Genomic DNA, 10,265 nt, shown 5'->3' with positions numbered 1-10,265 from the left:
TCAGGAATAGAATATTAACAATGGGCTCAATTCTCCTTTTGTTGCCATTGTTGGAGAGAACCGTGATCCTAATTTTAGTACGAAAACATCTAATGAGCCTGTGAAATGCCTCTAGGACTCATTCATGTAAATCTAGGAAATGTGATGCTAACTACCGAGATTGGGGTTCGGTCAATTTCAAGGCTCAACCCTGCAAATTCCTTGTTGCAAAGAGGCATGATCGACCCGAGAAGGAACCTGCTGAATGAAAATGCAGTGAAAGGAAAGCAGATGGAGATATATCTAGAAAATGTGCTTTTGTTGCTTCCAAGGAATTGAGGGATTCTCAGGAGGATTTTTGCAAGGAGAATATGCAGTTAACACCTTCGGATTGTGCAGAAGAAGAACATATGGGAAGAGGTAAGGACTGCAAATCCCAAGGCTCTAATGTGAATCTTGAGATTGCAAATGATGATAAGCGTCATGAATTTGAATGCAATGTAGATGGAAGATATGGGTTTGCTGAGAAATCTAGTATAGTTCCTCTTCCTTGTAATTAGTTTATGGATGACAATGACCAATCAGCACAATCGAAATACGGGTCTACATTGACAAAGGAATACTCTAGCTCCAAGAACTGCGTGGATTTATCAATCTGTGGGTGGCAAATAACTCTGTTGGTATGCAACCTCATTCATCACCCATTCTTTCTCAGTTCATTCTTTTCTCTGAAAGCTTCTCCCTCCCAAATTTTTGCACCTTCACCCATTTTTAGCACAACTTATCATCTCATTTCAGGCCAAAAGTTTGGAGGTTTAATCCGAACTTGCAGGAGACCAAGAGGACGAAGAAAAACATTGAGGGCCATGGCGTCTGATTCATCTACAACCTTCAAGCCTTTTGGAGTTCTCTTTTTTTCCTTGGTGAGTACCAACCATCCAATGATTCAACAAGTGAGTTCGGTATCAGTCGTTGTTTGCGATGATGCTTCCATAATATCTACCATTATTGTCAGCCATCTAATTGTAGAAGATTATAGTATATTGTACACTAAAGATCCAACACTGAAGCCAAGCACAATTCTCTGTATCATTCCTGACTTGAGTGAACTAAATTTTGTAGTTCTATTCAATTCAACTAAAGGAGTTAGGTTCTTCATACCTTCTATATTCTTAAAAACCCTGACCCATTTTCTCATCTATGTTTTTATTAGAACAAATCATAATAAATTGGCACTAGAGATTTTTATAGTCATACAATCCACCCAATGATTGCAGAGAGAAAATTTTAGTAATGCCTGAATACCAACGAACGTCTTGTTAGGACATAGAAATTTTCTTCTACCCTTTTGAGCGTTTCAAGAAGAGACATCATGTGAGGGGATGTATTCTTCGACTAAGGTGCCAAGTCTAAGGGATAACTATTTTGTTAAAATCCTCTGAGATCTGCACCTGGCCTCATTCCTTGGTGCCTTATGGATGGGGTAGCCCATAGTGAGAAAGCTTGGTGGACAGCGTAACACTTCACCAACCTCACCAGTGAATCAATATCCCCTTAGGCTATTAATGCTATGGGTGTGACCTCTCAAGCCAGGGTGGGTGCCTGATAATCAAATAATTAAGTTTGAGCTCAAAGCCGTGCAACTCAAACATGAAAAACAATGACTGCAATATATACCTCTAATTTAAGGATTATTAAAACTTAGGATGTACAATTTCTTAAACATCCGATGAGATTTAGTACATGATTACTACAAAAATATATGGAATCCACCAATTAGGCTACATTGGTCTAATGCAGGGCAACAACAAACATTGTGGAACCGCGACAAAATTAAGATAACTCATTTGGCTACTTTTGTAAACTAGCCTAAGGTGCCCGCAAGGGGATTTTGTCATCCTTACCTTGCCATTGTGAAGTTTACAGCTTAGTGGATATCATTGAACAACTTTACAACCCGTTAAGCTAGTTATCGACAGCCAACTGTCAAAAATACAAAAGGACATGGACACTAAAGGTTGTGCACTATCCTTATGTGCCTCGTTATCTAAATTCTATTGAAGTTCTTGTGCAACGCAGAGACCCGCATGGCTATCCCTTGTTTTATCATTGTTAGATCCATGATACATCATCAGATTGTTTTAGCAACTTTTTTTTTTTATGTAAAGGAATCAACCACTAAGCCGGGTACAAGTTTGTACTCGCATGATATGGAGTCAATTGTGACTGCGACCACTATAACTTTTAGGTGAATCTATGCATGTTCCCACACACCATCCATAAAGTTAACTAGAGATTTAGGACCACAAACTTTACATAAGACTTTGTATGACAACCATCGTCGATTGAGTTGTCATGGGACTATTAGTGGTGTTAGCTTTATCAAACAACAATGCTTAGATTTATTTTGGAACTCATAAGTAGAATAGCTTTGATTTCCACAATAGGCATGCTGCTTATCATGTCCATTGCCATTGCATCTATGACATGTTTTTGGTTTATCCGAGAGCTTTCAATTTGCGGTTCTCTACATGTTTTTAGATTCTCAATCCCATCAAGGTAAGTAATAATAATACAGACAGTAACTCTACGATAATATATTTTTAACAACATTAAATATTTATACCAAGCACAGAAATACCATTAAATATTTTCATTGTTGTTTAAGGACCAACTATTGACAAAATCCTAGCAGGTTTTACAATAAAACCAGATCCAAGATTGCTAAAGAAATTAGTATGGAGTATCGGGGCCAAATGCCAACTCTTGATTGGGTGGAAGCTACGGGGCAGATGGGGTTGTTAGTTAGGGTACAACTTTGCCATGATGACACAAGATAAAGAAATGGTACATTAACGAGGAACTGGGTCCTCATGAATAAGGAGGGCCTAATTACTATATACAAGAGATTATTATAGCCATTCTCACACAGTTGTGTATGAATTTTCAATCTTTTGGTTATTAAGAGATATTTTCCTATTTCTAAAGAGTTGTAGATGTGTCTCATCATTATTATACTTTTGAGCCACGTTGCCTTTCTATATTTGGTGTATTTAGTAATTCCCTAGTTATTTCTAGTAACTTAGAGCATTACATTAAGGCCCAGCCTTAGATGCGGAAGACAGAGGAAGGGAAATATCACCTCAAAAAAGCCTTGGCTTTGTCTCAACTATTTTCCCCATCATACAACCCCTGAAAGTAGATGCTTCGATGATCAATCGTAATGGACTAGGACTTATCCTTTAACAAAGAAGCCCCTCTTCTTCTAAGGAAGAAATCAAATCAAGGGCTGTGGTGTGCGGAGGGCCATTGAAGCAAGGCTCCGACTCTTGACATGATCACTTTGTTTGCTACTTCCAATTGCCTAAACTTTCTAAGTTCAATGGTCAATTTACTGCTTCCATAAGGTCTCTCCATAGTATGTGTTTTCTAGATCGTTTTTGTGTGTTTCTGGTTGTCAGTTTCATGTCAAAACAAAGCTGGTCACCCAGGAGTGTGGCTCATTATGCTCTTTGCACTCAATGTTTGTGTTTTTAGTCATTAAATCTAGTTAAAACATTTTAGTGGAATCCAGGGCCAAGGATTGGGTTTCCATAGTTCTGTTTTTAGTGCTGAGTGATGCATTTTAGTTTTATTTAAATATGTGTGTCCGCTTCATGTTTACATAAGTTTTTGAGTTTATAATGATACACATTTTTAAATATTTAATCATGAGTTCAACTTGGTAGAAAACGGAACAAAAATAACAATCACATGAGATAATATCCACTCTAAACTTCTTCATAAAAACTTTGTAGAATCATTACCAATTCATGGTAACTAAATATTTCATGTAGAGTTATGCATTACTTCAGTCCTTTACAAAGCAAAAATTCTAGTAACTAGTTACCGTTGAGATCTCAATGCTCATGATTGCTTTTTCAGGGTCGTGATGCATATCAGTGTCAAGAAGGATAATGATTATTAGCTGTGGAAAAATTATTATCTAATTTGTCAAGGATAATGATTTTGGATTTAAGACTTCTGTGGTTAATATCTTCTAACTTTGTAACCAAAGAACCCACAGTAAAAACCATTTTTTTGTCAACATTTCAAATCCCAACAGGGATCCATCATCAGGACTCTTATGGATCCCTGTTGGGATTTGAAACGTTAACAGAAAAATGGTTTTTACTGTGGGTTCTTCGGTTACAAAGTTAGAAGATAATGATTTTCTATTGGCTCCTATTGTTGCAATTGGGGATGATAAAAGCATTGCAAGTTTAGATATCTTAAGTAGTTGAAAAAATATTTGCTAACCTGTCCAGGAAAATAATCTCCTTTTATTCTTGTTCTTGGAAGGCAACATTTGTCGGAGTCCCACTGCAAAGGCTGTATTTCGTGATGTTGTGCAGAAAAGGGGATTGATATCAACATTCAAAATTGACTCTGCTGGAACTATTGACTACCATGAGGTAGGTTCTAGCTTATCATGGGTCAAGGCTAATTGAATTGGTATTTCTTTTCTATTATACTACAATAAATAGGTATCACGTATTAATATGTTGAAATTATTTGAAGGGCGATCCTACAGATCCCGGGATGAAGAATGAAGCCAAGAAACGTGGAATAGAGATAACTTCTATATCAAGGTCTATATCACCTATAGACTTTAAAGAATTTGATCTAATACTTGCAATGGACAAGCAGAACAAAGGTAAATAAAAAGAATAAACAGCATATAAAGCTCTCAAAATTTTCAATTTCATTTTCGAAGTTGTTCCAAACCAAATCTAATAAGCCAATACTATTATTAAATTCAGCGAAATGTACATTAAAGTTTGTCTATGTTATTGTTAACATATGCTTCTAATCAGTTTCTCAGTTGTGTGAAAAAATAAATTAATAACATGGGATGGATATATTTTGTAGTTGACATATTGACAATTCTCCTTCAGTGCCAGAACGCATAAGGCCTTTATTGCTTTGGACAGGTAATTGGTTACATTTGGTATTGTTTATCATTTCCCTATGATACTCATACCATGGAGGAAGCCATTTTTATAGTCAGATGGAGAAAGTGGAGGGAGCAAAGAAGTTGTGAGATATCAAATGGACAATTATTGTGCTAATGGCTTGTAACCTTGGAGCTCTGAAAAGCTTCCCTAGTGGTATGAGAACTCAGCTTTGCTCAATTATGATGAAGTTTTAGTGTCATAGCATCTAAGATTTGTTTTGGGGTTGGTTCTCTCTTTAACTGATTTTTTTTATTTTGTGTGTTGTTGTTGGCATTACAGATGTGCTTGATACTGCACTGATAATGAGAAAGCACACCTTTCCAAAGAAGATGTTTTCTTGCATGTTATTCAATGAATTAGAAATCTTCAATCCTCAGGATTAGTTGCCATTTTCATATGTAAGAGACATGATGACACCCAAAATGAGGATTCACATATTCGAATCAGCCATTTCTAATACAATAAAAAATGAATATCGACACTCTTACGAAGTCAATCGAAGAATTTTCAAAGAGTCTCCTTTGGACCTACAAATTTCTTTGCGTTATGAATCCAGAGTTTACAAATCGTATTTGGATAGAATGTGGGTTGCATATTCTGTTTGATTGTATTAATTAATTTCAAATTTGATTGGCTGCTAAGATTACATCTTGCAGAAGCTATCAATTTTTTAAACTGTGAAGGGTCATGAAATAACAGAATATGGGAGGATCCATAACTACAAATTTAACCAATCCATGATGTTGATGGATGCCATGGGTGTTAATTTTGTGCTAGATTGGATTAGATGACTGATTTACTTCTCAATAACTGAAGTCATTTTACTGCCTCTACCAACATGAGATGATAGAGACTATGCACCTATATCTAATATGTGTATTGCATTTAATGGAGTTGATAGACACTGAATTATTTTTCCATGTGAATTCCAGTGGTGATTCTGGTTATACCAGAAATGAAGGAAAATATAATGAAACATGCTCTTCTGGACAGTTGGTATCCAAACTCGGTGTAGGCCATGAAATCATTTTTAACTCAAACAGAAACAAAGAAGTTTTTCAAGTGGCTCTTCGTTGTCAACACAATCCTCAACAGAAATTTGGTACAATTTGTATAGGCTTGCATGTGCACCATCGTGACAGAGTTTTTATTAAAGGAGGTGCAATGTGGGGACAGATGTTGATTTGAGAAGGTACAAATATATGAGTCTCTTTTGTGTTGGACTACATGGATGGTGGAACCCTTGCGCAGGTTCTTCAAACCCACAAGAAAATCCCAGAACACTATTTGGCTGAGGTTGCCAGGTAGGTGCTCAAGGGCTTGCATTACCTACACTAGAACAAAATTGTTCACCGTGATATAAAGCCCTCCAATTTACTGATCAATAAGAGAAGTCAAGATTGCCAATTTCGGTGTCAAAATTGTGTTGGCTCAGACTTTGGCCCAATGCAATTCCTTTGTGGGCACTTTTGCTTATATGAGTCCTGAAAGGTTCGATCCTGATGGGTATTAATATACAATTTCTATTGTCTTCTGCAATGCAGTTCCTTAAATACCCTTTAGATTATGGAGTGGAGAAGTATTTGCTCAGGAAAGCTACAACCATTGTGAATCGGTCTTGCCACTTATATTCTCAGTTTTCAAGTAATCAGAGATCCTCATATTTAACAATTTGAGAGATCTATCAAGAAACATTACCTGATGGCATGCATGTCTGTAAAAGCAATCAGGCTAAAACTATGTTTCGTTGTTGATGGTAGTCTCGGCTATTGTTCATCAGATTAAAAAAGAAGAGTTATTTGGTAAATATCAGCTATAGTGCATGAAAGGACCTGAAAACCCCAATTCAGTAGCAAGTCCAGTGACCTTCAGTGGAAATCTGGATGTGAAGGAAAGAAAAAGGTATTTCAATTATTCTGAAGGCACTGATTTTCCTTGTGGGTTTGCCAATTATTGTACCCCAGGGTTCCTTATGTCTGAAGAAGACAAGAAGGCCATGGAACAATGCAAGGGTGTTGTGGTAATTTCAGCTATATTTGGAGCCTATGCAAGATTAAGCAACCCAAGAATGTTAGGAAAATCACAGCATAAACATTTGTTTCTTCATGTTTATGGACAATGCAACTCTCACACTTCTTGTCAGATACCAAATCAAGCCCAATGAGTCTCATAGAATTGGAATTTGGCACATTGTTTTGGTCAAGGAGTTGCCATACAAGGAATCTGTAATGAATGGCCTCATACCCAAGTATCTTCCCCACAGGTTTTCCCAAACTGTGTTTACAACATTTGGATGGATGCCAAGCTACAACTTCTTGTTGATCCTTTGTTAATTTTGGAAAATTTCCTTGTAACTCACAACATTGATATTGATGTCTCAAAGCATCCTTACAATACTCATACCATGGAGGAAGCCATTTTTACAGTCAGATGGACAAAGTGGAGCAAAGAAGTTGTGAGGTATCAAATGGACAGTTACTATACCGATGGCTTGCAACCTTGGAGCTCTTAAAAGCTTCCCTCAAGAAGTGGTATGAGAACTCAGCTTTTCTCAATTATGGTGAAGTTTTAGTGTGATAGCATTTGAGATTTGTTTTGAGGTTGGTTCTCTCTTTAACTGATTTTTTGATTTTGTGTGTTGTTGTTGGCATTACAGATGGCGTTGATATTGAGAAATCACACCCTTCCAATGAAGCTATTTTCTTTCCTGTTATTCAATGAATTAGAAATCTTCAATCCTCGGGATTAGTTGCCATTTGCATATGTAAGGGACATGATGACCCCCAAAGTGAGGATTCACATGTTCAAATTAGCCATTTTTAATACAATAGCAAATGAATATCAACACTCTTACAAAGTCAATCGAAGCATTTTCAAAGAGCCTCCTTTGGACTTGCAAATTTCGTTGGGTTATGAATCCAGAACTTGCAAATCGTATTTGGACAGAATGTGGGCTGTATATTATGTTTGATTGTATTAATTCATTTCAAATTTGATTGGCTGCTAAGATTACAGCTTGCAGAAGCTATCAATTTTTTAAACTTTGAAGGGTCATGAAATAGCAGAATATGGGAGCATCCATAACTGAAAATTCCATGATGTTAATGGATGCCATGGGTGTTAATTTTGTGCTAGATTGGATTAGATGACTGATTTACTTCTCAATAATTGAAATCATTTTTACTGCCTCTGCAAACATGAGATGATAAACACTGTGTACCTATATCTAATATGTGTATTGCATTTAATGGAGTTGATAGAGACTGAATTGTTTTTCCATGTGAATTCCAGTGGTGATTTTGGTTATACTGGAAATGAAGGAAAATACAATGAAACACGCTCTTCTGGGCAGTTGGTATCCAAACTGGGTGTACGCCATGATAACATTTTTAACTCAAATGAAAACAAAGAATTTTTCTAGGTGGCTCTTCATTGTCAATGCAATCCTGAACTGAAATTTGGTACAAGTTGTATAGGCTTGCATGTGCGCCATCGTGACAAAGCTTTTATTAGAGGTGCAATGTGGGGACAGATGTCCCCAGATGTTGATTGTTACATTTCTGCATCTTATTTAGATTTGCCTATTCCAATGTCTCCATTGCTCTTCAATTTATGCACATTTCTGCATCTTATTTAGATTTGCATATTCCTATGTCACCATTGCTCTTCAATTTATGCACGTTTCTGCATCTTATTTAGATTTGCATATTCCTATGTCACCATTGCTCTTCAATTTATGCACGTTTCTGCATCTTATTTAGATTTGCCTATTCCTATGTCGCCATTGCTCCTCAATTTATGCCTTACGGTGTTTCCTTTGAAATATCTGTTGCAAATGCTAGTTATGGTATATTAATATTGTATCTAAAATGACAAGGATTGGGAAAGTAAGGTGCATATGCTACCATCTATTTGTTTCCTACAGAGGAATTGTAAACTCTGTTATATTTATGCAATTTGTACGATTTTATGATCATGGTGATCATTTAGCGCACTTTTCAAAATGATAAATTAAAAGTTATAATTGATAAATAATAATTTAAATTAAAATAAATTATGAGAATTAACACAATATTATATATGATATTGATGAATATAATTTAATAATTAAAATAAAATATTAATATATAAATTAATTTTTAATAAATATTAATGAAAATAGCTCATAAATATTAAGTAATCAGTTATTATATAAATAAAAGAAATCAATTAGTAATATATTTATTAATAAAATATCTACTTCTTTATAACTATTTATTAATAAAAAAAATCAATTTATAAGTTTTCATGGTTCGTTGTGGAGAGTATCTATAAAATATCTTTCAATCTATATAAAATATTTATATGAAATAAATTATTAATATATATTGTATTAATAAGATATCTACTTCTTTATAACTATCTATTAATGAAAAAGCAGTTGTCTATAACGCGACTTTTTGAAAGCTTTTCCGGCGGTTTTTTCTGGTCGAAATCCGGCAGGAATTTATTGGAATCGCAAGTTTGATAGCTAGTTTCTGCACAATGAAAGCGTCCCAAGGGTTTTTCAGGGTGCTGAATCCAAATATGCAGTTAAAAAACCATTTTAACTGCAACGAATCAAGATTTAACCTCAATTTCTTCCGCCGGATTTCGTCACCGGAATCTCCAAAAAGTCGCATTATAACTTTTGTGTATATATAAAATATTTTTTTCAATTTATATGAAATATTTACATAACGATATAGATATTTACATAACTGGAAAGTGTGTTGGTCAGAAATTATGTACACGGGTTTGCGGTGAAGCAAATGTCAGAGTCCTTCCTCAAGACTGTACTTAAGGTATATTAATGGTTGCCAGAACTTAGTGCGAGACAAAGAAATTAACATGCAAGTGCGACTGTGCGAGTACCAGATCACGAGTGCGAGAACTTAATACACTGACCTTATGCCTCGGGCGCTACCTCGGCGGCGATGAGACATCACCTGGATCGGAAATAGGACACCCAAAGTTTCACATAGGAAGGGCGAAAAATTAAACCAATTTTTTGCGTACGATCAGGAGTAATACACCTTACCTGTCACTATATATATTATTTTGATTTTTCTATTTGAATTGAATGTTTGATCAATTGTGAAAATAACAATAACCATGTGCATAATTTATGGATGTAATAAATAAATTTATCTAATATCTATACATATCCAGACCTTTGGGATATGTATAGATATCAGATAAATTTATTTATTACATCTATAAATTCATAAGGAAATGGTAAATTATAACAAAAAATTAATAAATATAAGT

This window comes from Pinus tabuliformis, chromosome 8, assembly GCF_031772625.1.
Source record: "Pinus tabuliformis cultivar Carrire ecotype Pingquan chromosome 8, CPIR1, whole genome shotgun sequence".
Taxonomy (NCBI): domain Eukaryota; kingdom Viridiplantae; phylum Streptophyta; class Pinopsida; order Pinales; family Pinaceae; genus Pinus; species Pinus tabuliformis.
Note: the sequence above shows the minus strand (reverse complement) of the source record.